A 27,352-nucleotide genomic window follows, 5' to 3' on the forward strand; every position below is an offset into this window, starting at 1 on the left:
CTATAGTGAAGGAATCTGAAAAATACATATTGGAGTTAGATATAACGTTTGAATTATTCAAATAGCAGTGTAATAACCTTTCCTTGAGTTCATGCAGCAGCATATCCTATATTGATCAAGGGTTAGACACAATCGTAGCGGGTAGTTTTTGAAGTTCAACATCGTTAATTATTGGTAGTACTGTCAGTCGATACATGGCTGAAAGAAAGACATTTAGGAAAATATTAGTTTATACACGGTGTTTCAAAAGGTCATGCAAAAATGTTAAGGAGTTGTAAAGGGCGAGTTGAGAAGTATACCTTTTTTTCCCATTTTCCTACGATGAGTTAAAAGAGAGCCAGAGAGCTTCGAAGTAGGCTGCAACAAGTGCAAAACAAACCAGCGGGGACTTACTGTTTAAGTTTACTTTTTTACGCCGCTGGTTACCTCGATTTGTTTACAAAGTCCTTTTATACCTATCACACGAACCCAAACCTTAATGTTCGCATTTCCCTGCTGCTTAGTTTTGCGCTTGTTGTAGCCTACTTCCAGGTGATAGTAGGCCACACTTTGAAGCTCTCTGGCGCTCTTTAACTCATCGCAGGAAAATGGGGAAAGAACAGGCATACTTAATAATAATAATAATCAGCTAGGCTAATACCCAAGGCACCACCTTAGGCCTAAGTCATCAAGCGACTTTTGAAGCCATTAATTCAGGTGGCCGGGTTACAATGCGTAGGAGGGTGGTGGCAAGCCCTGCATGCCACGAGATCAAGCCTACAGCTCCCTACACTCACTATTACCGTTAACCTCGACAAGTTTTTATGGAAGGGGAAACCGAAGAAATCGGGGGAAAACCCCTTAAACCAGTGGGGAGAGAACTTGCAAACTCAACGCAGAAGGAGTTGTTCCGAGTTTTCACCCAGTGCCACAAGCTGGGATCGAACCCGGCTCCTCTTACTCAACTCACCCCCTACAACTCCTATAACCTTTTGAAACCACCTGTATGGTTAGAACACAAGTATAAAATATATAATCTAATACGTGTGAAGTATTCATCCATCTCTTTCGAATGAAACATGGTTTCAATGGAAATGATTTTCCCACGAAACCGTTCATGGGTACCACCGTATATAATATTTCCCGATTGGTTTTTGTCGAAGCCTTGATTTCCAGGATATTTTACTGATAACAAAATATTTATTTTCTTTGATGAAATCTTGTTCAGGAAATATGAAAAATTACGCCAACTGCCACTCCGTGAGGAACAACAACTCATAGATAGATAGGGAAACGGAAGTTAGGGTCAGGGAATCTAAAGCTTAGTTCCTACAGATGTTTTCGATGGTAACCTTTCCAGCAGCCCAATGAATATATAAAATTGCAATTTACCGTCCACTAATTAGTCTTTTCAGTTTACATAGAGCCACGTATCGGCGAACGCGAAAAACTCAAACTCATGATTTTTTTTCGTATGCTTAACAGGAGAAAACGCAGCAGTTTATGAGATTTTCTCGTTCGCCGCTACGTGGCTCTATGTAAGCTGAAAAGGCAAAAAAATAGAAAACGTTTCGACGAGATTTTGTTAAAAATTATGTTCCATATAGTACAGCGCATGTGACCTCATGTGTTTTGTTGTATTTAATTGTTAGTCTTGACATATGGTAACTTAATTCCAGGGGTGAAGGTCGAGATCGCATTGTTTATTTTTATTTAGAAGATTTTAATATATTTCCATCGTCTATTAGGCATCCCTATTTATTCCAATAGTCGTCTACTTAGAAACTTGTTGGGGTTAACGGTAATAGTGAGTGAATGGACTCGCTTGGCATGAAGGGCTCGCAATGTAAACCGGCCACCAGGGATAAAGATATTAAAATCCGCTAGATGACTAGGGTTGTGCCTTGGGTGCCTAGCTGATTATGACTTCTTCTAGAGGACCTCTAGGTCTGTCACGCCACTAGCGGATAAAGTTTCTTTTAACTCAGTCTGACGAAGATAAATATAATAATTACATTGCCTAAGCCTATTTACTTACTTAAAGTTATATTTTAACTGTATAGTTTCAAATATGTCGGGTCTAAATGTTAACAGACGCGTTTGAAAAATTCGGGCCGAATTTCAGGTAGCTCCTTCTCTTTAATCCCGCTTCCTAAAGCACGAGATTCTGTAGCCCCAATCTCCAAATTCAAACGATTCTGTGACCCTATTTTTTCTTCCAACGTGTATTTTGAGAAATGAGCCGGAATCTTCGAAGCTACACGTTTCAAGCAAATGACATTACCAGGATAGAGAGATGAATAGTTCTCTCGTTTGAGATATATTATATGATTCCTAAACCATTTGAAAGTGGTTATTATTACTTTCTTCGATTTCCGTTTTCCTCCTCTCTGCTTCGATAGCGTTGCTTTCAGCCACTTCCAGTTTCTGAGAACACAAACGACTTTCTGAGAACACAAACGACTTTCTGAGAACACAAACGACTTTCTATAAGGACAGCACAGGCGGATATTATAGGCTTTTCCGTGCCATTGAAGGACCACAGTCAAGGTCCATGTTTGATATTTGACCAAGGATTCTGTATTTTAAGGATTAAACGGTTATTTTGCAATTAAATATTTAAGTTTTAAATTTTTTGGGACCTCATTAATTAATATAATTCCTTTTTGCGTCTTCCGTTGTGTGGCGCTACGGGTAGGGAAGATATAAGCGAGCCTTTTTAAAAGAAAATTGTGGTTAACTTTTAGCGGGTAAGATTGACACCGAAACAGAAATAACCATTTTAAAGCGTTTATACATGGTTTATAGGTATTTTTCAGTTATAGGTAAGTGTCATTGTCATTAATTATAGGGTTTGATCAACTTTTAGTTGATAAAGTGAAACAATTTTAATACGACCGTTATTTTAATAAGAAAAATGCGGTACTTCGTCAGATATACCTTCGAGGCGGTTACCAAATTAAGATAACCGATTACAAAATTTAGTCTTAATTTTGATATTGCCTCGAATGGCATATTCTGCCGAAGTACTGCGTTTTTCTTATTCCGTACTTGTACTCGGGGTTTGTATTACATGAGACGTGAAGCGAAAATACGAAAAATCCTAATTTCGCACACGACAAAATCCTATTTACTCCTTTAGAGGTCGCTCAAAACGGCACACTTCCTTTCCCCCCATCAAAATCACCTCCTTTTCAGAAGGAGTAAAAAGAGTAGCCCTAATACTCCGGAACAAGCGAATAGTTTAGGGGGCGGAGTAATTTTCATCCCCGGAACAGACGAATAAAACGTTTTAGGGTAAAAAGAATACACTTTTAGTCCGAGAACAGGCGAAAAGAAACCACCTAATAAAATCTCACTAACGCCTGAAATCACAATATGGTGAAACCAATCAAGTGGGATATGCTTTGTTTTACCAGAAAAAAATAATTAATATTCTCATGGAGAAGGTATTTAGGATTTAGAAGTTTATAGCATGGGAATTGAATACCCCATTGCAAAACGATATTTTACACATACTAGGTTTTGACCTGGCTTATCAAGAAATGGTGTTTTTGATTTGAGGTTTTTACTGCATATTTGAAAATTACTCCTAAAGTTGAACCAACTACTAGCTCAGACGTTTACTAACTTATGATAAACCGCAGCGAAGTTAGATATTCACGTTAGAATTAAATATATTCGTGGTTTAATACAAAGACGGAGGATTACGAAGATTGGAAAATCAAATCAGCATTTCTACTGAAGTTAAAGATCTCAATAAGTTGAGCACACAGTTTACCTTTTTTAGTTCTTCATTTTCAATTTCCAAAGACTCCAGCTTCTAAAGAAAAAACTTTAATCAATTTTCAGCTTTGTTCTAAATATTTTTAGCGAGGTTACAAATAAATATACAAATCTTTTGAGGTACAAAAGTAAAAATCCTAAAAATAACTAAAATCCATTTGTTAATATTGTACAAACAGTTACTCTGTTACGGTTCTTGTGTTATTGCGTGGTAAATTGACTGTTGAGAAACGTAGAAATAGTAAACCCAATTAATGTTTATGTCGGGAAAAAACTTCGATTTCAAATTGGATAAAATACAAAATGTTTAATAACAAAATGGAGAATGCATCTGTCTATCTCGACAGTCAAACCACTACTTACAAAAAATACAGAATATTATTGAGTCTTCTGTGCGACTTTAAAAACAAAAAAGGTTCTCACGCCTTGAGTCGGGGGGGTTAAAGTTCAAATTTCCAAAACAGTGGATAGCTATAAAAAATCAAAGGTCCGAAGTCGACGAAGCGATTCCGTTTATGAAGTCCGCAAAAGAAAATACAAGTTTCAAAGAAAAATATAGCATAATGTTTATTTTTGGTTTTTTAATTTCCAACACACTCCCCCCAATGAACTTGAGTTCATTCTTTTACTATGTTTACTTCTAGAGGGTAAACTAATTTTATTGGTCTTTTGATAAAATTTTTGTTAGATAACTGAATGTTGCAAGATCGCACAATTTCATCACGTCCTTTAAATAGTTCCACAATCTTTCCCGTTTTCCACATCAAGCGAGGTACCTTATTCTCTATGAGGGCTACATCTCCAACTTCAAACGTTGGTCCATTTTTGGCTTGGCTTCTTTCCTGCGCCGAGCGCAATTCTAAAATGTAGTCTTTACGCCACCTCACCCAAAACCGATCAAGCAAGGTTTGCTGGTGTTTATATCTTCGTATAATCTCTTCTCTGGAGCTTCTGTAATTGGCTGGTTCTGCAAAGGTTCTGGATGGTAGAGTGGTGAGTCGACCTTGGGTCAGAAAATGGCCAGGGGTAAGTGGCGCGGGTTCTCTTTGGTCAGAGTAAATATAAGTCAACGGCCTTGAATTTATCGTCGCTTCTACTTCCGCCACTATGGTGGAAATTTCTTCCTCCTTTAGGGAAGCCTTTCCCAGTGTTTTCTTCAAAGCGGTCTTGATGGAACGGACCATTCTTTCCCAAAATCCGCCCCACCAAGCCGCCCTTTCCACTATATTTCCATCTGATTTTCAGATTGGCCACGTAATCCCTGACTTGCGTACTCCGTATGGTCTCAAATATTTCCTTTAGGTCGCTGTCGGCTTTCTTGAACGTCAGAGCGTTGTCACTATAGATGATACGCGGAATTGCTCTGCGTGCCGCGAATCTTCGAAAAGCGTAGAGAAAGTGTTCAGCAGTTAAATTTGAAACAATCTCTAAATGAACAGCTCTTGTGATCGCGCAGATAAAAATGGCGATGTATGTTTTTCTGACATCATTGTCATCCTTTACGAAAAGTGGACCACAAAAGTCTATTCCGGTTACGTTAAAGGTAGGTGCTTCCGTCACCCTATCAGCCGGTAAAGGAGCGGTTATCGCGCTACCCGATTTAACTCCGAATTTCTTGCGAATTACGCACTTCTTCAATCGTGATTTCACCTTTTGTCGCGCTCGTAATACCCAGTACCGTTCTCTCAGCATGGTGGTAAATTAACAAGTTGGTAAATCTGTGTTTGTACGGCAAAATTCGCGGATGTTTTTCTTCGTAGGAGAAAGTTGAGTATTGTAGTCGTCCGCCTACTCTCATCAAACCGTCTTTTTCAATGAAAGGATCCAGATAACTTATTTTTAAGTCTGCCGGTAACTTTTCTCCCTTTCGTAATTTTGCAAATTCCTCCCGAAACGATTCTGATTGTACGACTCGTACTAAAACAATTTCTGCTTCTATTATTTCTTCCCCCGTAATTGGGGCCATAATTGGTTGATTCCCGTTCTTCTGGATGAACTTGACTAACCATTTAATTCTTACGATTATTCTGAGTAACTTCCGTAAGTTTCCATATCTTTGCCAATCCAAAACGGCTTTCATTATAACTGGCTCTATTGCGCAGCTACCTTGAAAAGGTTCCACCTTTTATGTCTTGCAACGTTCTCGGTCATTCGGACGTGATATCCGGTAATCTAACTTTTGTTTCAGCCATTCTTCTTTTGGTAACCGAAGCCATATTGGGCCATGCCCCCAAGCTTTTTGCGCCTTAAGTTTATTAACATCCAACCCTCTTGTTGGGTAGTCGGCTGGGTTTTCCTTTCCATTCATGTGATTCCATTGTTAGGGTTTTGTTAAAGCTTGTATGGCTCGGACCCGGTTACTCACAAAAGGTTTAAATTCTTTTTCCGATGAATTTATCCACCCTAAAACAATATTGGAATCCGTGAACATAAGTATGTCATATTTTTTATCGGCGAAATTGTTAATCTTGCGCCTAGAAGCGCCCCCATTAATTCCAGTCGTGGTAGACTGACCTCGGTGACTTCCTTTTCTTGTATTGGCGCGACACGCGTTTTCGACGCCACGATCGCCGTTCCGATGGTTCCAATTTCACTCGTTTAGCGAAGGTATACGACCGCCGCGAAACTCTTTTCGCTCGCGTCACAGAAGCACACTAATTCCCGTTTAATTATTTTCCCAGAGGTTTCGTCAAAATAGCAGCGAGGTATCTTCATATTTTTCAACTCTGGAAGCTCCCTGCACCATTGCATGTATTTCGAAATCGTGTTTTCCGGTAAGACATCATCCCATGAGAGCTTCTTCTCCTTCCAAAGTTCTTGAAAAAGTAATTTACCTCGGATTCTAAAAGGCGCTATGAGACCCAATGGGTCGTAGATTTTGGCTACGGTTTGTAATATTCCTCTTTTAGTATTCAGCCCCTGATTTTCCGTAATTGACGAAGTGTTAATACACAGCGTGTCTGGCTCTGTCTCCCAAAGTAATGCTAAAACCTTGACTTCCGGTTTGTTTTCCCCTTGATGAACACCGTCATTCTTAATTCTCCTGAATTGGTTTGAAACTTTCGAAGATTCATCTTCGCCCTTTTAAATATATCTCGTGACTGTAGGGACAGTTTTCTCGCTTCTTCTACAGTGTTTCCACCTCCAAGAAGGTCGTCTACGTATTTCCGGTTCCTAATCACATTGCAAGCATCTGGGTATTCATTATCATTTATCTTTAAATGATAATCCACTGTCGCGTTCAGCAAGAATGGGGAACAATTAGCCCCGAAAGGGACTCTAGTCATCCGATAAGTATCAAAGTCTTTTTCATTTTCTCCGGACCTCCATAGAAATCTAAAGGCATCTCGGTCTTTCGGATCCAGTAAAATTTGCAGGAAAGCTTTTTCCAAATCCGCGGTGAAAGCGACAGGACTTATCCGAAATCTAACCAAGAGGTTCAATAAATCCTGACTCTAACGCGTGTAGTTTCTACGTCCTTCGGAATTACCTCTTTGTGTGGTAAATAACTCGTCACGTTTTGAGAGATGACATCATTCGGTACGCGTTCGACGACTCCTTGGGGTTAAAGTTCAAATTTCCAAAACCGTGGATAGCTATAAAAAATCAAAGGTCCGAAGTCGACGAAGCGATTCCGTTTATGAGGTCCGCAAAACAAAATACAAGTTTCAAAAAAAAATATAGCATAATGTTTATTTTTGGTTTTTTAATTTCCAACAGTGACCACGCAATAACTCAGGAGTCTTAATTTCCTAAGCAATATACATGTATGGACAGACGGTACATTCATAATTTAACAAAATTATATACATAGTTTGCATCCCTACGTCATCAATAACGCAGTTCCAAGTATAGATATATGCACCAAGAATAAATATGTAATATTTGTAATTTGAGCAAGAAGGAACCGTACAATAACGCCATTTTGCTGGTGTAGTTTCCTTACTAATATTCGAGGGTTAAGAGTTTCAATCGTCTGTTTGCGGATTTTAATTATTTTAAAATGATTAAGAATTTAGTTTCACGTTAAAAATGATTACCTGCCTTGTTAAAAATTGTTCGATTAGTTCAATTAGAAAGAGAGACCGAATATTGTCATTTTATTCGATACCGAAGGTAATTATAAAAAGGATCACCACAAAGGCCTAATTTGATAAACTTTGCCAACCTCTTTTCGTAGATATTCCTGTCGTCATTTGCTATTTATTTAAATAACCCGGGTTTTGCTTAAGGTCCATAACGATATTATTTTAAAAACTTTAAAGCATATAAATCTAATTTTCGTCAATTTTGTCGCTTCAATGAGATAACCAACAAAATGGATACCTATTTAGTAGCTATCGGCGAAATGTTTTGAGTTTTTGACCCCCCTCCCGGTTTCCATGGAGACCATAGGCGCCTCCCTTCGGTGCAAACTATGTATTATTGTTATTTTACTATTAATTACTATAATTATGTTAGTAGGCTAGCATACTAGTAGAAGGAAAGTGAGGGTGTGGCATCGATCCCGGGGTCGGGGTCAGGTTCGGGATCGGGGTCCGGGATTTAAGGGGTGAAATGGGGGTTAAATCGTCGAAAAGTCAATGTATTTAGGGTATTTCTCGCGACGATTTGTTTTCTCATATATAAACATATTATGTCCAGGCCAACTTGTTCATTTATCTACGCTTATCTCGAAAGATACTTGAACGTATATCTTATCAAGTGTTATCGTACGGAATAAGTTGAAATGATGTAAAAATTGATAACCTAGGCGACGCGTGCGCAGATTACCCCGGGGGACGCGGTTAATTTGAATTTAAGAGTGTTTTGACGTCATGGAATATTCGTTGTTAAAGTAGAATGGAAATATTTTTAAACTTCATTTTAATATCATTGTAGTACTTAAATATGCTTGGCACTTGAACCAATCTCACGAGTATTTCTTAAAACGAATATCTCGATCGCGTTTTATCGTACGAAATAAGTGGAAATTATGTAAGTTGTATGATTAATAACCTAGGCAGGAAGATAGCGCGCGCGTGCCCGGATTACCTGGGAGGCGCGGATTGCCCGGGCGCGCGGTTAATTTGAATTTAAAACATGGATTCCCTCTCCGAAATAATTCATGTACCCAAAATTGGACCGCAAGTTTTTTTCTTTTAGGGGAATCTCTATGGGAGTTTAACATTACAATAAAGCTAATAGGTCCAGTTTGGGGTACTTTTGGTCCGAAATGAGGTACATAGGGCCGAAAATGGTGACTTTGGTCGTTTTAAGGGTACTTTTGGTCTATTTTGGTCCATTTTTGGGTACATCAGAAAAGCAGTTGGAAAAACGAAGAGCCTTATTTTTTTTTCCACCCATCTCCAAACTCCAAAAATTTATTGCTTTAATTTAATTATCGCTTCCGTAGGTATAAAATAAGATAAAAACCACTTACCTATATTTTAATTACGGTAAATTAAAAATACTTAATTAGTGTACTAAGTTACGTTTAAAAGAACCTTTTGTAACAATTCCAATATGTAAATATAGGTATAAGGATTGAAAAAATACTTAAAGTGGTTTTACTGATAAACTCTAAAGGAATTTAACTTTAAAGGGTATCTTAGATTATTGTTTTTAATTTTATTCAAGTTGAAAACGTATTAAGAGTCCTTCAAAGTACTATAAAAGGATTTTATTTACGAACTTAATTCATATTTTCTTCAAACTTTCAATTCGCTTTTATTACTATTTAAATACGGTAAAATATAATTCTTATACACAAATATAGTCAGAAAGATACTATAAAACACTAAAATTAAAATTAAATTAAATTTGTGTGGATAAGATTTGTAAATATCATTTTGAAACTAATAACTTTCACGCTTTATTTAAGTCAAGCCAATAAAAACAATTACCTATATTTTAAATACGGTAAAATATAAATACATTTCCGATATGTAAATAGGTAGAATAACACTATGAAAAGTTCCTTTTTCTTCTTTTAATACGACAACACACAACTCTGATACGCAAATATATAAAGAAAATATACAAAAAAATTTACTCTACGTTCGATACGTTAAAATACATTTCCGATACACACAAATATAGATAAAGAAATACTATAAAATGTAAAAAGGTAGAAAAATACTACACATTAACCATTATGAATTTAAGCTTACAACATCCTTCACGTATAGAGCATAACATATATGTTCAGAGTTAACTTGTTTCCTCGTTATCTTTATCGCATGTGTTTTAAATAGCGTATGGAATAAGTTAAGAATGTACTGAAATCGTGTATGTTTAAACCTCGTAGAATAAAGAGTAAAACATATGTTCAGAGTCGGCTTGATTACTAAAGCGAATAACAGAGACGTTTCAGGTGTAGTCACGTAGGAAGAAAAATACTACAACACTCTCTATACTCTACATTCAACACGTTAAAATATACTTCCGAAATGCCAATATAGGTAGTAAAATACTACAAAATCTCTATACTTTACCTTCAATACGTTAAATTACATTCCAATATGTAAATATAGGAGGAAAAATACTACAAAAGTCTCTTTTCTTGGCGTTCAATATGTTAAAATAGATTTCTGAAATGCAAATGAAGGTAGTAAATACTACAAAATCTCTATACTCTACCTTCAATACGTTAAATTACATTCCAATATGTAAATATAGGAGGAAAAATACTACAAAAGCCTCTTTTCTTGGCGTTCAATATGTTAAAATAGATTTCTGAAATGCAAATATAGGTAGTAAATACTACAAAAGCCTCTTTTCTTGGCGTTCAATATGTTAAAATAGATTTCTGAAATGCAAATATAGGTAGTAATTACTACAAAAGCCTCTTACTCTACGTTCAATACGTTAAATTAATGATATGCCTCCGATCGAATCGTTCATTTTTTCCTATTTAAATATACGCATTTAAATTAGAATTGCTTCTAGTGTTCGGCAGTCGATTAATTATTATCCACAAATTTTCCGATTTATTTAAAAAACGTTGGTAAAAAGAATATCATTTTAACTTATTTAATTGTGTTTTTTACCCAACCAAGCATTTATTTGAATAAAAGTGGTATTTATTTAAATAACCAATAGTTAAATAAAAATTGTTAAATGTTTAAATAATCGAAAGTGAACAAGCCTATTTTTTAAATAAAACAAACAGACTTTAGAGTTGATAAGATTTGTAAATATCATTTGAAACTAATAATTTTCACGCTTTATTTAAGTCAAGCAATTACATTTTTAAAAATGAAAGAAGTTAAACAATATAAAAATTTGTAAATATTGTAAATATTTTTAGGTAATAAAGAAATTAAGAAATGTTTTAATTAAAATATCTTTCATTTTCTACTACATTTTTAAAAATGAAAGAAGTTTAACAATATAATTATTCTAATATAATTTCAAAATCAGGTATTATTTAAAGTACAAATGCATAATTTTGTGAAGCAATTCTAATTTAAATACTTTTATTTAATTAATTTGTGTATCTGAAATGTATTAATTGAAAAATAAGTGGGTTTTACTATTTATCACGGTTTTTTATATATATATATATATATATATATATATATATATATATATATATATATATATATATATATTGGAATTGTTACAAAAGGTTCTTTTAAACGTAACTTAGTACATTAATTTATTTTGGAAGTTCAAAACGTATTAAGAGCCCTTCAGAGTACTATAAAAGGATTTCATTTCCAAACTAAATTAATATTTTCTTCAAACTTTCAATTCGTTATAATTTGAATTTAAATGAAAACATCATGGATTATAGGTGCGTAATCTACTATTAGACCGAACTAATTAAAAAAAATACTTAAAGTAAGTGGTTTTACTGATAAACTCTAAAGGAATTTTGGAATTTTCTAGAATAGCAAAGTAAAACTAAAACGTAAACCAAGTTTAAAATGAAACTAATAACTGGGAGAAAGGTTGAAATAAGTAATTTTTTTTGATTTTTCGTTTTTTAATTTTTGAGTTCCCTATATTATTATAAACTAAATTAAATATAATTTTTGAAAATTTGTGATAAAAGATCTGCTCCTTCGTGTTTTACATATATTTAAAAACTCGAGATTTTAATGAATTGTTTTCAAAGCATGAAAAATATAGCAGATCCTTTGATTTTAATTGTAGTTAGTAGTTACTTAAAAAAAAAGTCGCTAGCTGACTTGGAGCTGGTGTAGTTAAATTTTTTAAATGTGTATTTTAAACTTTGTTTGTAAAAGTTTTTTTTGAAAAAGTTTAGTATTATAGTTTAAATTTATTTAATAAAATAAAATATAAATTATACATTTGGTTTAGTATTTTACTATTGCAAGTAAAATTAATAGTAATTTCAATTACTTTTTTAGTTTTTTTTTGACAAATATGCAAACTATTTAGTTATTTCAAAAACAAATACGTCGAATTATTTGGTATTCGAAATACTATTGGTTAGTTTTTATATATTTAATTTTATTTTTCAGAACAATTTCTCTTTGTCTAGCTTCTTCTAACTTTAATTTAGATAGCCTTAAAGCCAAGTATTTAACAAATTTTGTAATCAAGTAGATGGAGCTTTAAACAATTTTTCAGTCATGTAGTCAAGGAAATGTTCAAATATACGTGTATTTGGTCATTTTGATGGTCAAATAGCCCAGTATGGAACTGCGAGATGATAGTCAGACATTGAGACGCGGGTGGCGCCAGTGCCCCAGCGTCCACGCCAGCCCCGTCGGTGCCCCATTTCACATTTCAGACGTCGACGGAGGCTCGGGGCACCATCAGGGCGAGGGCGCGGACGCTGGGGCACGGGCGCCACCCGCGTCTCAATGTCTGACTATCATCTCGCAGTTCCATACTGGGCTATTTGACCATCAAAATGACCAAATACACGTATATTTGAACATTTCCTTGACTACATGACTGAAAAATTGTTTAAAGCTCCATCTACTTGATTACAAAATTTGTTAAATACTTGGCTTTAAGGCCATCTAAATTAAAGTTAGAAGAAGCTAGACAAAGAGAAATTGTTCTGAAAAATAAAATTAAATATATAAAAACTAACCAATAGTATTTCGAATACCAAATAATTCGACGTATTTGTTTTTGAAATAACTAAATAGTTTGCATATTTGTCAAAAAAAAAACTAAAAAAGTAATTGAAATTACTATTAATTTTACTTGCAATAGTAAAATACTAAACCAAATGTATAATTTATATTTTATTTTATTTTATTTAATAAATTTAAACTATAATACTAAACTTTTTCAAAAAAAACTTTTACAAACAAAGTTTAAAATACACATTTTTAAAATTTAACTACACCAGCTCCAAGTCAGCTAGCGACTTTTTTTTTTAAGTAACTACTAACTACAATTAAAATCAAAGGATCTGCTATATTTTTCATGCTTTGAAAACAATTCATTAAAATCTCGAGTTTTTAAATATATGTAAAACACGAAGGAGCAGATCTTTTATCACAAATTTTCAAAAATTATATTTAATTTAGTTTATAATAATATAGGGAACTCAAAAATTAAAAAACGAAAAATCAAAAAAAAATTACTTATTTCAACCTTTCTCCCAGTTATTAGTTTCGTTTTAAACTTGGTTTACGTTTTAGTTTTACTTTGCTATTCTAGAAAATTACAAAATTCCTTTAGAGTTTATCAGTAAAACCACTTACTTTAAGTATTTTTTTTTAATTAGTTCGGTCTAATAGTAGATTACGCACCTACAATCCATGATGTTTTCATTTAAATTCAAATTACAACGAATTGAAAGTTTGAAGAAAATATTAATTTAGTTTGTAAATGAAATCCTTTTATTAGTACTCTGAAGGGCTCTTAATACGTTTTCAACTTCCAAAATAAATTAATGTACTAAGTTACGTTTAAAAGAACCTTTTGTAACAATTCCAATATATATATATATATATATAAAAAAACCGTGATAAATAGTAAAACCCACTTATTTTTCAATTAATACATTTCAGATACACAAATTAATTAAATAAAAGTATTTAAATAAGAATTGCTTCACTAAATTATGCATTTGTACTTTAAATAATACCTGATTTTGAAATTATATTAGAATAATTATATTGTTAAACTTCTTTCATTTTTAAAAATGTAGTAGAAAATGAAAGATATTTTAATTAAAACATTTCTTAATTTCTTTATTACCTAAAAATATTTACAATATTTAAAATTTTTTATATTGTTTAACTTCTTTCATTTTTAAAAATGTAATTGCTTGACTTAAATAAAGCGTGAAAATTATTAGTTTCAAATGATATTTACAAATCTTATCAACTCTAAAGTCCATTTTTCAGGTATTAGTAAGTATTTCATACAAACTAACTTCTAAAATATGGATTTAGTTCGTAAATAAAATTCTTTTAAATTACTTTGAAGGACTCTTTATACGTTTTGAACTTGAATAATATTAAAAACAATAATCTAAGATAACCTTTAAAGTTAAATTCCTTTAGTTTATCAGTAAAACCACTTACTTTAAGTATTTTTTAATCCGTTCGGTCTAATAGTAGATTACGCACCTATAATCCATGATGTTTTCATTTAAATTCAAATTATAACGAATTGAAAGTTTGAAGAAAATATTAATTTAGTTTGTAAATGAAATCCTTTTATAGTACTCTGAAGGGCTCTTAATACGTTTTGAACTTCCAAAATAAATTAATGTACTAAGTTACGTTTAAAAGAACCTTTTGTAACAATTCCAATATATATATATATATAAAAAACCGTGATAAATAGTAAAACCCACTTATTTTTCAATAAATACATTTCAGATACACAAATTAATTAAATAAAAGTATTTAAATAAGAATTGCTTCACTAAATTATGCATTTGTACTTTAAATAATACCTGATTTTGAAATTATATTAGAATAATTATATTGTTAAACTTCTTTCATTTTTAAAAATGTAGTAGAAAATGAAAGATATTTTAATTAAAACATTTCTTAATTTCTTTATTACCTAAAAATATTTACAATATTTACAAATTTTTATATTGTTTAACTTCTTTCATTTTTAAAAATGTAATTGCTTGACTTAAATAAAGCGTGAAAATTATTAGTTTCAAATGATATTTACAAATCTTATCAACTCTAAAGTCTGTTTGTTTTATTTAAAAAATAGGCTTGTTCACTTTCGATTATTTAAACATTTAACAATTTTTATTTAACTATTGGTTATTTAAATAAATACCACTTTTATTCAAATAAATGCTTGGTTGGGTAAAAAACACAATTAAATAAGTTAAAATGATATTCTTTTTACCAACGTTTTTTAAATAAATCGGAAAATTTGTGGATAATAATTAATCGACTGCCGAACACTAGAAGCAATTCTAATTTAAATGCGTATATTTAAATAGGAAAAAATGAACGATTCGATCGGAGGCATATCATTAATTTAACGTATTGAACGTAGAGTAAGAGGCTTTTGTAGTAATTACTACCTATATTTGCATTTCAGAAATCTATTTTAACATATTGAACGCCAAGAAAAGAGGCTTTTGTAGTATTTACTACCTATATTTGCATTTCAGAAATCTATTTTAACATATTGAACGCCAAGAAAAGAGGCTTTTGTAGTATTTTTCCTCCTATATTTACATATTGGAATGTAATTTAACGTATTGAAGGTAGAGTATAGAGATTTTGTAGTATTTACTACCTACATTTGCATTTCAGAAATCTATTTTAACATATTGAACGCCAAGAAAAGAGGCTTTTGTAGTATTTTTCCTCCTATATTTACATATTGGAATGTAATTTAACGTATTGAAGGTAAAGTATAGAGATTTTGTAGTATTTTACTACCTATATTGGCATTTCGGAAGTATATTTTAACGTGTTGAATGTAGAGTATAGAGAGTGTTGTAGTATTTTTCTTCCTACGTGACTACACCTGAAACGTCTCTGTGTTATTCGCTTTAGTAATCAAGCCGACTCTGAACATATGTTTTACTCTTTATTCTACGAGGTTTAAACATACACCATTTCAGTACATTCTTAACTTATTCCATACGCTATTTAAAACACATGCGATAAAGATAACGAGGAAACAAGTTAACTCTGAACATATATGTTATGCTCTATACGTGAAGGATGTTGTAAGCTTAAATTCATAATGGTTAATGTGTAGTATTTTTCTACCTTTTTACATTTTATAGTATTTCTTTATCTATATTTGTGTGTATCGGAAATGTATTTTAACGTATCGAACGTAGAGTAAATTTTTTTTTATATTTTCTTTATATATTTGCGTATCAGAGTTGTGTGTTGTCGTATTAAAAGAAGAAAAAGGAACTTTTCATAGTGTTATTCTACCTATTTACATATCGGAAATGTATTTATATTTTACCGTATTTAAAATATAGGTAATTGTTTTTATTGGCTTGACTTAAATAAAGCGTGAAAGTTATTAGTTTCAAAATGATATTTACAAATCTTATCCACACAAATTTAATTTAATTTTAATTTTAGTGTTTTATAGTATCTTTCTGACTATATTTGTGTATAAGAATTATATTTTACCGTATTTAAATAGTAATAAAAGCGAATTGAAAGTTTGAAGAAAATATGAATTAAGTTCGTAAATAAAATCCTTTTATAGTACTTTGAAGGACTCTTAATACGTTTTCAACTTGAATAAAATTAAAAACAATAATCTAAGATACCCTTTAAAGTTAAATTCCTTTAGAGTTTATCAGTAAAACCACTTTAAGTATTTTTTCAATCCTTATACCTATATTTACATATTGGAATTGTTACAAAAGGTTCTTTTAAACGTAACTTAGTACACTAATTAAGTATTTTTAATTTACCGTAATTAAAATATAGGTAAGTGGTTTTTATCTTATTTTATACCTACGGAAGCGATAAATAAATTAAAGCAATAAATTTTTGGAGTTTGGAGATGGGTGGAAAAAAAAATAAGGCTCTTCGTTTTTCCAACTGCTTTTCTGATGTACCCAAAAATGGACCAAAATAGACCAAAAGTACCCTTAAAACGACCAAAGTCACCATTTTCGGCCCTATGTACCCCATTTCGGACCAAAAGTACCCCAAACTGGACCTATTAGCTTTATTGTAATGTTAAACTCCCATAGAGATTCCCCTAAAAGAAAAAAACTTGCGGTCCAATTTTGGGTACATGAATTATTTCGGAGAGGGAATCCATGTTTTAAATTCAAATTAACCGCGCGCCCGGGCAATCCGCGCCTCCCAGGTAATCCGCGCACGCGCGCGCTATCTTCCTGCCTAGGTTATTAATCATACAACTTACATAATTTCCACTTATTTCGTACGATAAAACGCGATCGAGATATTCGTTTTAAGAAATACTCGTGAGATTGGTTCAAGTGCCAAGCATATTTAAGTACTACAATGATATTAAAATGAAGTTTAAAAATATTTCCATTCTACTTTAACAACGAATATTCCATGACGTCAAAACACTCTTAAATTCAAATTAACCGCGTCCCCCGGGGTAATCTGCGCACGCGTCGCCTAGGTTATCAATTTTTACATCATTTCAACTTATTCCGTACGATAACACTTGATAAGATATACGTTCAAGTATCTTTCGAGATAAGCGTAGATAAATGAACAAGTTGGCCTGGACATAATATGTTTATATATGAGAAAACAGATCGTCGCGAGAAATACCCTAAATACATTGACTTTTCGACGATTTAACCCCCATTTCACCCCTTAAATCCCGGACCCCGATCCCGAACCTGACCCCGACCCCGGGATCGATGCCACACCCTCACTTTCCTTCTACTCATACTAGTCTTATATCCCACTAGTGACTATAATGTTACTAAAGTTGTGGAAACTATGGTTCATTTAAATGAAATAAATATTTTTCAGCATTGAAAGTTAGTCTATACTCATTTAAAAATTTAATTTCCTAAATATTCGAATAAAACCAGCTCCTAATCAAGTATACTCGATAACCCGACTCGTTAAAAATATTACTCGAAGTTTTTTCCGAATTACTTGACTCGAATAAGAGAATATTTCCCCTTTATCAAGTACTCGATTACTTGATTCGACTTCAATATTACGCGACTCGATTGCCTATAACCACTACTCGCACAGCCCTAATTACTTTGTTAGAACATTAATTAGTCAATTTTAGCTAGGAGCAACAAACACAGCACCCCACACAAGAAGAACGCAACCCGTCCAAAGTCGTGGATTTTCTTGTGTACATTTTTCATTGGTTAGATGCTTTAGCGTCTGCTGCCGTCGGATGGGGAAATTTCTGAAATTGTCTCCGTAAAACGTTCAGCGTAAAGGCTCGTCCAATGAAATTTGTACACAATACTGACTTAGCGTGTTTAAAGGCTAGCTGCATTCTCCTTGTGTTTGTTGCTCCTAAGTTTTAGGGCTCTAATATATTTGGCATGTCTTTATTTAAAGAGTAAGTTGCAAATTATTTGTTACCGCCTTAATATTACTTTTAAACGAAGAAATTACGTTTAAAATACCCGTTGCTTCACGTTTCGTAGCTAATTAGATATAATTAAAAGAACGGGAAATGTTTTTTTGAATTTTGCCGTGGTCATTGACGTCATTGACAACGAGTTATCTCATTGGTCGCTTTACCCAACATAGAGTTTAGGCTTGCATACTAATTCTTGGTGCCACTATGATGCTAAACAAAAAAACCCTATTGAACCATGGGATTCTACTAACAGAATTTTTATACGGTGCTCGTGCTCCGTGCGCGGCACACGGTGCGCCGTAGAGTCGAGCAATTTGATTCATCGTGCAGTTAAAGTTAGAGAGCGCGCTCAAATTTTTGTTTGTGTTGAGGTCGCGTGAATACGCACGAGACCCACTACACGGAAATATTAGGAAGCGTGCGCTCCAAATAATAACACTTTGTATACATGTATGCGCCGCGTGATTTGAAAAGATAATTTCTAGGCTTTTATTTTTTATTTCGATAATAAGCCTAATATTACGATTAAAAATCTCTGGTTTGAAAACTTCTACAAGTAAACAGAATCGCTCCACTTCAGTTCCTTCTATTTTAGGAATAAAACTACAGCTTCAGGATTTTGGGGAGCGTAAAAGGTCAGTTTCGGACTCAAAATTAGTACACTAAAGGCCCATTTTCATGCTCGCTGGTAGCGGATAAGAATCGTCAAAATTCGCTTCCGCCACTCGCAAGCGTGAAAATAAAGCTAAAATATCTGTTTGAATCAGATCAACGCGGAAAGTGAAAAAGTGTATAGCGGAAGCGGATTTTGTCGATTTTTACCCGCTACCAGCGAGCATGAAAATGGGGCTTTAGGCTTGGAAATTTGTTTCGACAATCCCATTTTTGGATAGAGAACGTCCAGGGCTTCAAAACAAGCCCGCATGCATTCGTTTTTATTGCTATCGATTTTTCGTGCAACCAACACTTTAATTAAAATTAAAAGAATGTTAAGATAATAAAATATCGTATAGCGCGTGAAATGTTGTTACGCGAAATAGGCGCGATTTGAAATGATTGGCGCGTGAAGAGTTTTAAAAAGACCTTTACCGAAGCACGGCCAACTTTGATTTCTTGCGCATCTCTCGCGCTACAGCGGCCATCTCATTTGTTGACGTTTCTGTGTTAACCTATGAGCAAAAGATGTGTATGACGTCAGCGCCCCTAGCGGATTATTATTTTTAGTATAGTTTTTACATTGAAGACAATATAACCACCGAGCGTGGCGCTGACCTCCTACACATTATAATACAGTTTATAGGGGGAAAATCCTTGCTCGCGGAATTTCGACGAATGTGTTGGCCGTAGTAGCGCGAACAGCGCGTGATCAAAGTTGGCCGTGACCGAAGTCAGTTGGAATTGAGTTTTGAAAGATTGCTGACGTGTAATTAAAAAGAGGCTTAAAAAAATATATTGTCGTTCTTCTTCCCTTGTCTAACTCGCAATTTTACAGGGTTGTTACTGTTAGAGCATGAAGGGGATTGGGAGCGACGCTTAAAAATTGTTCCAACATATTATTTAGTTCTAATTAGGAATAATGACTATGTACATGAATCTATTTAACCCATGAATATCCAACTCTATCATTAGCCACGGTATACTGAGGGAACGTGGGGCGGAGCCTATTTTCGCGCCATACGAGTGATTTACTCTTTAAGCCAATAAGAACGAATTCGGAAATGATGTCATTTCAGCGCCAGATAGTTTACGAGAGCTCGGAGCCTCGGAGAGCAGAATAGCCGCGAAATGACTTCTCAGGTACGGACGGTTCACGTTATTTTGTTCAAAATAAGCTTTACAGTTATAATTATTTCTAGTACAAAAATATAAATTAAAAAGGAATGTTACTCCGATATTTTGAAAGCAATCTTATGCTATCGAGTGTCTGTGAGATTTATAACAATTTAAACATACAAACTATCTCTGAAAAGCTAAGCCTCGGTGAAACTTTGGAAGAAAACCTGAGTCAATTTTTGCCATATTATTATTAAATAATAAATGCTCTGTTATCATTTTATTCTAATAAAATCTATTCTAATAATAATATGAAATAGATCTATTTATTTAAATAGATTAATGATAAGTACTGCAAAAAGGAAACATAACCATAACGCGTCATTTTAGGAACTAACGCTTCGACTGCTTATAAATAACAGCTGACACAGCTGAGTTCTACTTCGACTCCGTCACTATAAATAGGCTCCGCCCCACGCGTCGCCAGAGGTTACCTAGGGTATTCCAGTTGAATATTCATGGGTTAAATAGATTCATGCTATGTAACAATTACTCATAAGTATTCCTCTGTATAACATTTCCATAAAAAAAATTCAATGAGACCTTGTTTCACACGGAACATACAATAAGTTGACCCAAATTTTTTAAGGATCTTATAACGCGTTTTTGGAAGTGACGTAATTTGCATATCTCGTTTCATTTAAGAAAATGTTCTAATGGCATACTTACGAGTGATTATGTTACATATGCTAAACGCATTATTTCCCCCCTTCCTTCCCAAATCAGCCCGGTATCTGATTGGTTACCTTCAAATGACGTCTTTCGTCTCCTGCGAGCGGAAAATTCTACCATGATGCCCGTGTATATCGTATTTAAGCTATGACAGTAAGGTTTTGCCACCCACAATTTTATCCTCTTTGTTACGTTGTGTTAAGAATTTAGATTATAAAATAAGATAATGATCTAAATAAGAGATTCAGCGGAACATTTGAGTACACACCATCCCCCATGCGTTATGTATATCTTGCGTAATAAAGTTTAATTTGGAATACATTTTCTATCATCCTGTACATGAACTTAAGCGCTTTAAAACAATTCTGAATAACCATGTTATTTAAGCACAAAACGTAGTACTCATTAAAGCTATCCTGTTGCGAGGACCTGGCCACTGATTGACAACACCCAACAGGGGCGTATTAACCATTAGGCAGAGTAGGCACGTGCCTAGGGCGCCATTTTTCTAGGGGCGCCAAAACTCTGATAAAGCCCCACTGTCGAAGTACTTGGCTTGCCCCTACTTAGCTAACCAACCTGTTAGACAATGCCCAGGGGCGGCAAATGTTCATGTGCCTAGAGGCGCCGAAAGTGTTAATCCGCCCTGACACCCACGAAGTTAAAGCAGGTTGCCGCTCGACGTAAAGTAGCTCTTTTTTCAATAGATGTCACTAGCGTCGAAAAAAATGGCGGTACTTAAAGGCTTCGCGCGTAGTTTAAATTTTGGTCATAAGTATCACCGCTTACTGACAGAGTTTTAAATTGAATATATGAAAGCTGTCTGCTCGTGCAAAATTATCTCTGCATTACAGCTGAAAGTTCAAACGGAAAACCTAGAAATTCATAAGGAGTCTGCTATTTCTTAACATATTTAGTTTACAGATATTAAGGCAGATGGCACTAAATTTCCTAAGCTTGAACCTTATAGGTACCACTCGCGTTGATTGGGTCGTTTTGAAATTGGTCAATAACATAAATTACAGCAATTATAAACAATATTTTTACATGGGATGTATAATTTAGGTTAAAGCTCACTAAATAGAGTATAAGTTGCCTAACTATATACTTTACAATGGCTCTCTGACGACGTTGTCATTTGGCTATTTTAAATTTTAGCTTCCTTTGACATAAAAAGATGGCACAACGCTCTCCAGTAAAGCCGCGTTTTTCGAAGAATCGGATAGATTCACGGCCATCTCTAATAACAAGGGCGTTTTCATAATACAGGTGGCTCGCCACTTGCTTTAAAATACGCCAAAAATAAGGAAATCACGTTATAGATATAAGCTTTTAAATTACAAATTTTGGACCTACCGATTGACGTACCATTCACCCTTCTAGCCCTAACGCTCAGAGAATTAGATAAGAGTGACGTTACGCAATGATTACAAAGCCGCGCAACCTCCCCCTAGCGGCGAAGTAAAAGCAACACAGTTTTCTTTGGTGCCATTCGATAGCGCTCGGAGACGTTAGTACGTGGAATTAAATCCCCAATCATAACTTATAAGATTCATTATCTAAATTTATCTTTTTTTCCTCGACCTAAATACGTAAAAATTATTTGAATACGACCATTATTTTATTTTCGCCAAAATTGTTCTTCGATACACCATGGGCAAACTACTAGCCCATGGATACACTGTGCAACAAAAACTTACTTCAAACATTGATTTGAGCCCATTGAACGTCAGTGGAGTCTGTTGAAAAATAAATTAATGATAACTTAATATTCTCTGGGTGCGCCACTGGCTCTTGATAATATCAGAAGTATTTAACTGCCTTACGAGATAGTTATCTACCTATACTGACCATTAATTTGCTTGAAATATGTATCATCACAATTTTCGAAATTTTTCATTTTACATAAGCCACGGTCACCGGACAACTAAAACCCTCTAACAAGTGAAATTGAGTCTAATCAAAACAAGTAGCGAAGATACGTGTCGTAAACTCTGTTCGTCTGCGCTAGTTTTGGAAGCAACACGAAGACGGTTCGGCGGGTAGTTGTGAAGCCTATTATACGCAGTATTTTGCTAACCTTGGTTATGAAGGATAAATCATTTTGTGGCTATATTTTTGCGATAAACCAGGGTACATGAAATGATTGAACGATACTATAACCATGGTAAAAGGCCCATTGGACTGCAGTCCATGCTTTAATAATTCGTCGTCGTGAAACCTGATTTATTAAAAAAATACAAGCACGCAATAAAGATTAATACTAGTTGCTATGTAAGCCCGTGTGAACTTCTTCGAATAAACTGGCATCGAAACCATTTTCAATGGTTATTTTTAAACTCAGTATTGAACCGATCCGTCGTGTGACCATGGCTTTTGTTAGTCCACAAGCAATTAAGAATATTCTAAGAACTTGTTCTGCCGCACGTGGGTAATCTCACAAATTTCGGTAGCTGCTCGTAGTAGCGATCATTGAGTTGAGAATAATATAGAGCCCCAGAGCGGATTTTCTCCATAGGCATGATAGGCTTTAAATTTTGCATTAGTGGCAACGGGACTGAAAATCAAGGAACTTTATCATTTACCTTTCACAATGCATTATCGTCTCGCGCCAGACTGCACGCGCATGCAAGTCCACGAGATATTAATGCTGTCTTTTTTTTCTCAAAAATAAGAAAGACTTTATTGGTGTATATGGCATCATATAGAATTAGTCAACAAAAGCATATACAAACAGTGATAGGAAGATAAATAAACAAACCAAAAACCAAAACTATTGGACTCGGTAAAGTTATCGAATGCCAAAGGCGCGGAGCAGAGTACACACGTCCGAAATAATCGGTAGTACACCTCGACAAAAGGCCATACGGAGTCTAGATACATAATGGATAAAGTCACCTGCAGTAAGCGAATGGCGGGGACCTCTAACAGCCCGACATTCAAAAAGAATTAATGCTCTGTCAAAGGCTGTTCAATATTGCAAACAGAAGGCGCCAGGCGTACTTTGATAAAGTTCCTTGATTTTCAGTCCCGATAATTGCCACTAATGCTAAGCTTTAAGCCTATGGAGAAATTCTGGTCTGGGGCTCTATATTATTCGCAACTCAATGGTAGCGATGCTCGCCCAGCCAGTATATAATTAGTGAAATGTTTATAAGTGTATCGTTGAACATCCGCTTAACGGGTGTTCCCAATTTTGTTTAAACTTAATTTTATTAATTTCTTTAGTCCATTATAGTGGTACTAGGATATTTCATTTTATTTAGTTAGTTTATTAATTAGGTGCACAATAAAATTTAAGTTAGTATAATTTAGTATTGTATAAATGCCTTCTTTTAAATTGAATAATAATTTGGTAACCTTCTATGTATGCTTTTTAATTTCTAACAATTTCCCTAGACTAATATTATCTTAGTTTTGCCACAGGCCCCAATAGTGAAAGCTAAATCGTCTTAGGTGAAAGCCTCACGGTTTTCCGGAACGTATAGTCGCGAAGAGTAATAGGCTCTCCTCAGACAGTTAGGCTTAAGCTAAGACCATTTACACCTGGACTACAATGCCAACGTTATAACTCCGATTTCAGAGTGTCCGCTACAACACACCACCAAGTGGAGAAAATCCGCGATAGTAATCCACAAACATGCAGCAACCCCCCCTTTTTTATACCCCTTCTTTAGGAGGCGAACGGCTTGCGCGCGCTCTCTCTCTTGACGCCGTAAATAACGGGCGAAAATTGGTCAGGACTAGAGGCCTGCGCCGATCTGATATGGGTCGGCGGCGACGTTTGACCCAAAATATACCGGCGGCGACGGCGTGGCCAAAATGACCGGCGGCGGCGGTGTAGGCCGGCGTTTGTATAAATTTTAGAGCTATTTCTTGTAGCGACAGTTTAAAAAACACGCGACCAGAAGGGCAAGGGCAAATACCAACTCGTACTAGTCCTTCCATGGACTAATTAATGTACTTCGCAAAGGGACGCCCCGTTCCCGAATATTTGCTTCGGGCGTTTGTTAAATGTGCGCTCTGGCGGCGGAGTTAGGAACTAACTAACTAATGATAACCGGGGAAGAAGGAAAAAGGGTGAGGGGAGGGAAAATACAAATGTAGCTCAGCAGCTGGAAAACACGTGGGACTGGCTCAATTTCTAAAACTTTTTTTTTTTAATGTTTTAAGGTCAAACGACAACCAAAATTATTCGCAGTTATGCCGGGACGAAATTCGGTTGAAGGCTCGATATTGGCTTTTAAATTTTTTGGTCATGCTCTACGATAACGCTCTGCAGTGGCGTAGACAAGGAGGGTTCAATGTCAACCCCCTGGGCCTACCTTGACAATACTAAATTGACACCCCCTTCTCGACACCCCTCTTAATATTAACATTCTTGGACCCCCTTTGACGAATTTCTGGCTACGCCACTGACGCTCTGAGCATTCCAATCAGAAATAAATCCGAGTTACGAATAATATCATTTTTGCTGCCGAAGGTTATCATCGCACGGTGAACATACATATTGCTCTTTTGATATGTTATTTTCCATTTAAATATAATTTAAGGTATTATGATGTGATTTTATAATTCTAAAATGCAGTATATCAAATGCTTAATTTATTGAATTTCAAGTAAAAAATTATTATCAGTCTCGGATTGGCCATAGAGGTAACCTGCCCGATGGCGTGGATCCCATGGATCGTTCATGAAGTGGGCCTCCGTAAACATAGTATAGTTGTTAAAGCTGGGACCCTTAGTCTCCTAGCAACCAAAAAATATTAGACCCTGTCCGCCACTGATTATTATAATGCAATTTTAGAACATTTAAATTTAAAGATAATTAAAATGTGGATAAGCCTTGGTTATATTAGTGACTCTCTCTATACCCAAGATAGCAATGCTGAAATCTATTGACGCTAAGTGAAAATGCTATTACTCTGCGTCGACCGAAATCCGAAAACCAAAATTTGACGTTCAACGTCGTGTTCAAATGAGGTTATTTTCGCGTAAATGAAAACCAAGCTTAAAGGCCGACTACATAAATCTTCGGTTTACTGTCTTTCACTGGAAGTAGGCTGACGGCATGGCACACGTGCATTGCAGTAAGCCTACTTCCAGTGAAAGACAGAGTAAACCGAAGATTTATGTAGTCGGCCTTTAATATACCAAGAAAAACTGTATAAAGAAAAAAAAGAAACGGCAACGCGCCGTTCTATGTATCGGCGGCGGCGTGCACCGATTTTCGAACAATCGGCGGCGGCGCTATCAGCGCGTTAAAAATTACCGGCGGCGCAAGCCTCTAGTCAGGAGGACTCGCGGGGCGACCGAGTAAAATGTCGGGAGAGGAGCACGAAGTGAACGCGTTTTTTCAGCCCGTATTCCCTTGTGGTAGAGAGTTGCCTCTAAATAACGATGGTGGCGTTGGAGTAGCGGCGACACTAGCCTAACAACAACGCCTACCTTCATTGCAGACTTGCAGTCCAGGTGTAAATGGTCTTAGGCTTAAGTAAGACTTCTAAATGTTCGGCATATACAGTTACTGTCAAGTAGATATAAATTCTCACAACGCGGTCAATTTTCATTTCAGTCGTGAACCGTGTACACATCCACATACGTGATTAAATTCGATCTCATTGAAAAGGGTTTCAAACTTTCAACGTACACGCTAGAAGGGTACTTCATTCGAAATTCATATTATAAACCTCTGATAATACTTATAATGCTTGGATGAAAATGCTGAATATTAGAATTTTAAAGCTAAACGAATTGTGAAAGAATTAAAACGTTCTTTACTTAACGCAATGAATATTCAGTGATTTAAAATATGCGCCTAAGCCTTCGTATACAGGGTACACAAAAACAAAATTGTTTAGACAATACTCAGAGCAATCCATGTTTTAGTCATGTTTTCTGGTCTAACAAAATGTTTAAAATGTTTTCGTTGGCAGTTGAACTCTTCAGAACTTTCTATTTCAAGTCGAATGTTGGTTAAAAATATGCCGATGATATTAACACTTTTGCTCGGAAATTTGATGTTACTCTTAAATAATTCTACTTACATTTCGGTCCATGTTTTATCGGCAAAAATACGACTGAAGTGCCTCTGTGATTTTGTAAAACAATCTCGACTCTCAGCAACAGTCCACTGATCCAAGAAAACTGTAGACAACAAAAGCCGGGCCCAAATTGCAAGATATAAACAGAGGAGCGACAGGTTAGTCGGCTAACAACATGGAACGTAGCGCCACTTCGTAACGAAAACGCTCAACACTAGTGGCCCGGGACACTTTAAATGTGAGTAAACCACTCACATAAGCCGCGTTCACACTACGCATTTTGGAAACGTTTTGAAACGGTTTCGAAAGATCAAATTCTTGGTTCTTTAAAATTTGAATAGCCTATCATGCTGCACCCTTTATGCACCCTAATGCACCATGAAATATTTAATTTTGCACCGTACCGTTCTCGAGTAGTTCAAAATATGTTAATTTCTAATATTTTAAAGTTAATCCCTCGCCAGCCAACTTATTAAAGCCTGCGACTTCTTGTTTCTTTAAAATTTGAATAGCCTATCATGTAGCACCCAATAAGTACCCTAATGCACCATCAAATA

The 27,352-nt window shown here is 35.0% G+C and overlaps 1 long non-coding RNA gene across 1 annotated transcript; it reads right to left on the minus strand.

Moving 5' to 3' along the window:
- Nucleotides 1-74: 74 nt before the first annotated feature.
- On the minus strand, nucleotides 75-27,006 carry LOC149925416 (uncharacterized). The gene is made up of 5 exons (XR_016476856.1): nucleotides 26,799-27,006; nucleotides 22,452-22,490; nucleotides 3,761-3,802; nucleotides 2,343-2,406; nucleotides 75-198 (listed from the first exon to the last, which is right to left on the minus strand). It is a non-coding gene; the product is annotated as an uncharacterized LOC149925416 (long non-coding RNA).
- Nucleotides 27,007-27,352: the final 346 nt, after the last annotated feature.

Source organism: Leiobunum rupestre, chromosome 10 (genome assembly GCF_980474605.1).
Source record: "Leiobunum rupestre chromosome 10, qqLeiRupe1.1.hap1, whole genome shotgun sequence".
In the NCBI taxonomy this organism is placed as follows: domain Eukaryota; kingdom Metazoa; phylum Arthropoda; class Arachnida; order Opiliones; family Sclerosomatidae; genus Leiobunum; species Leiobunum rupestre.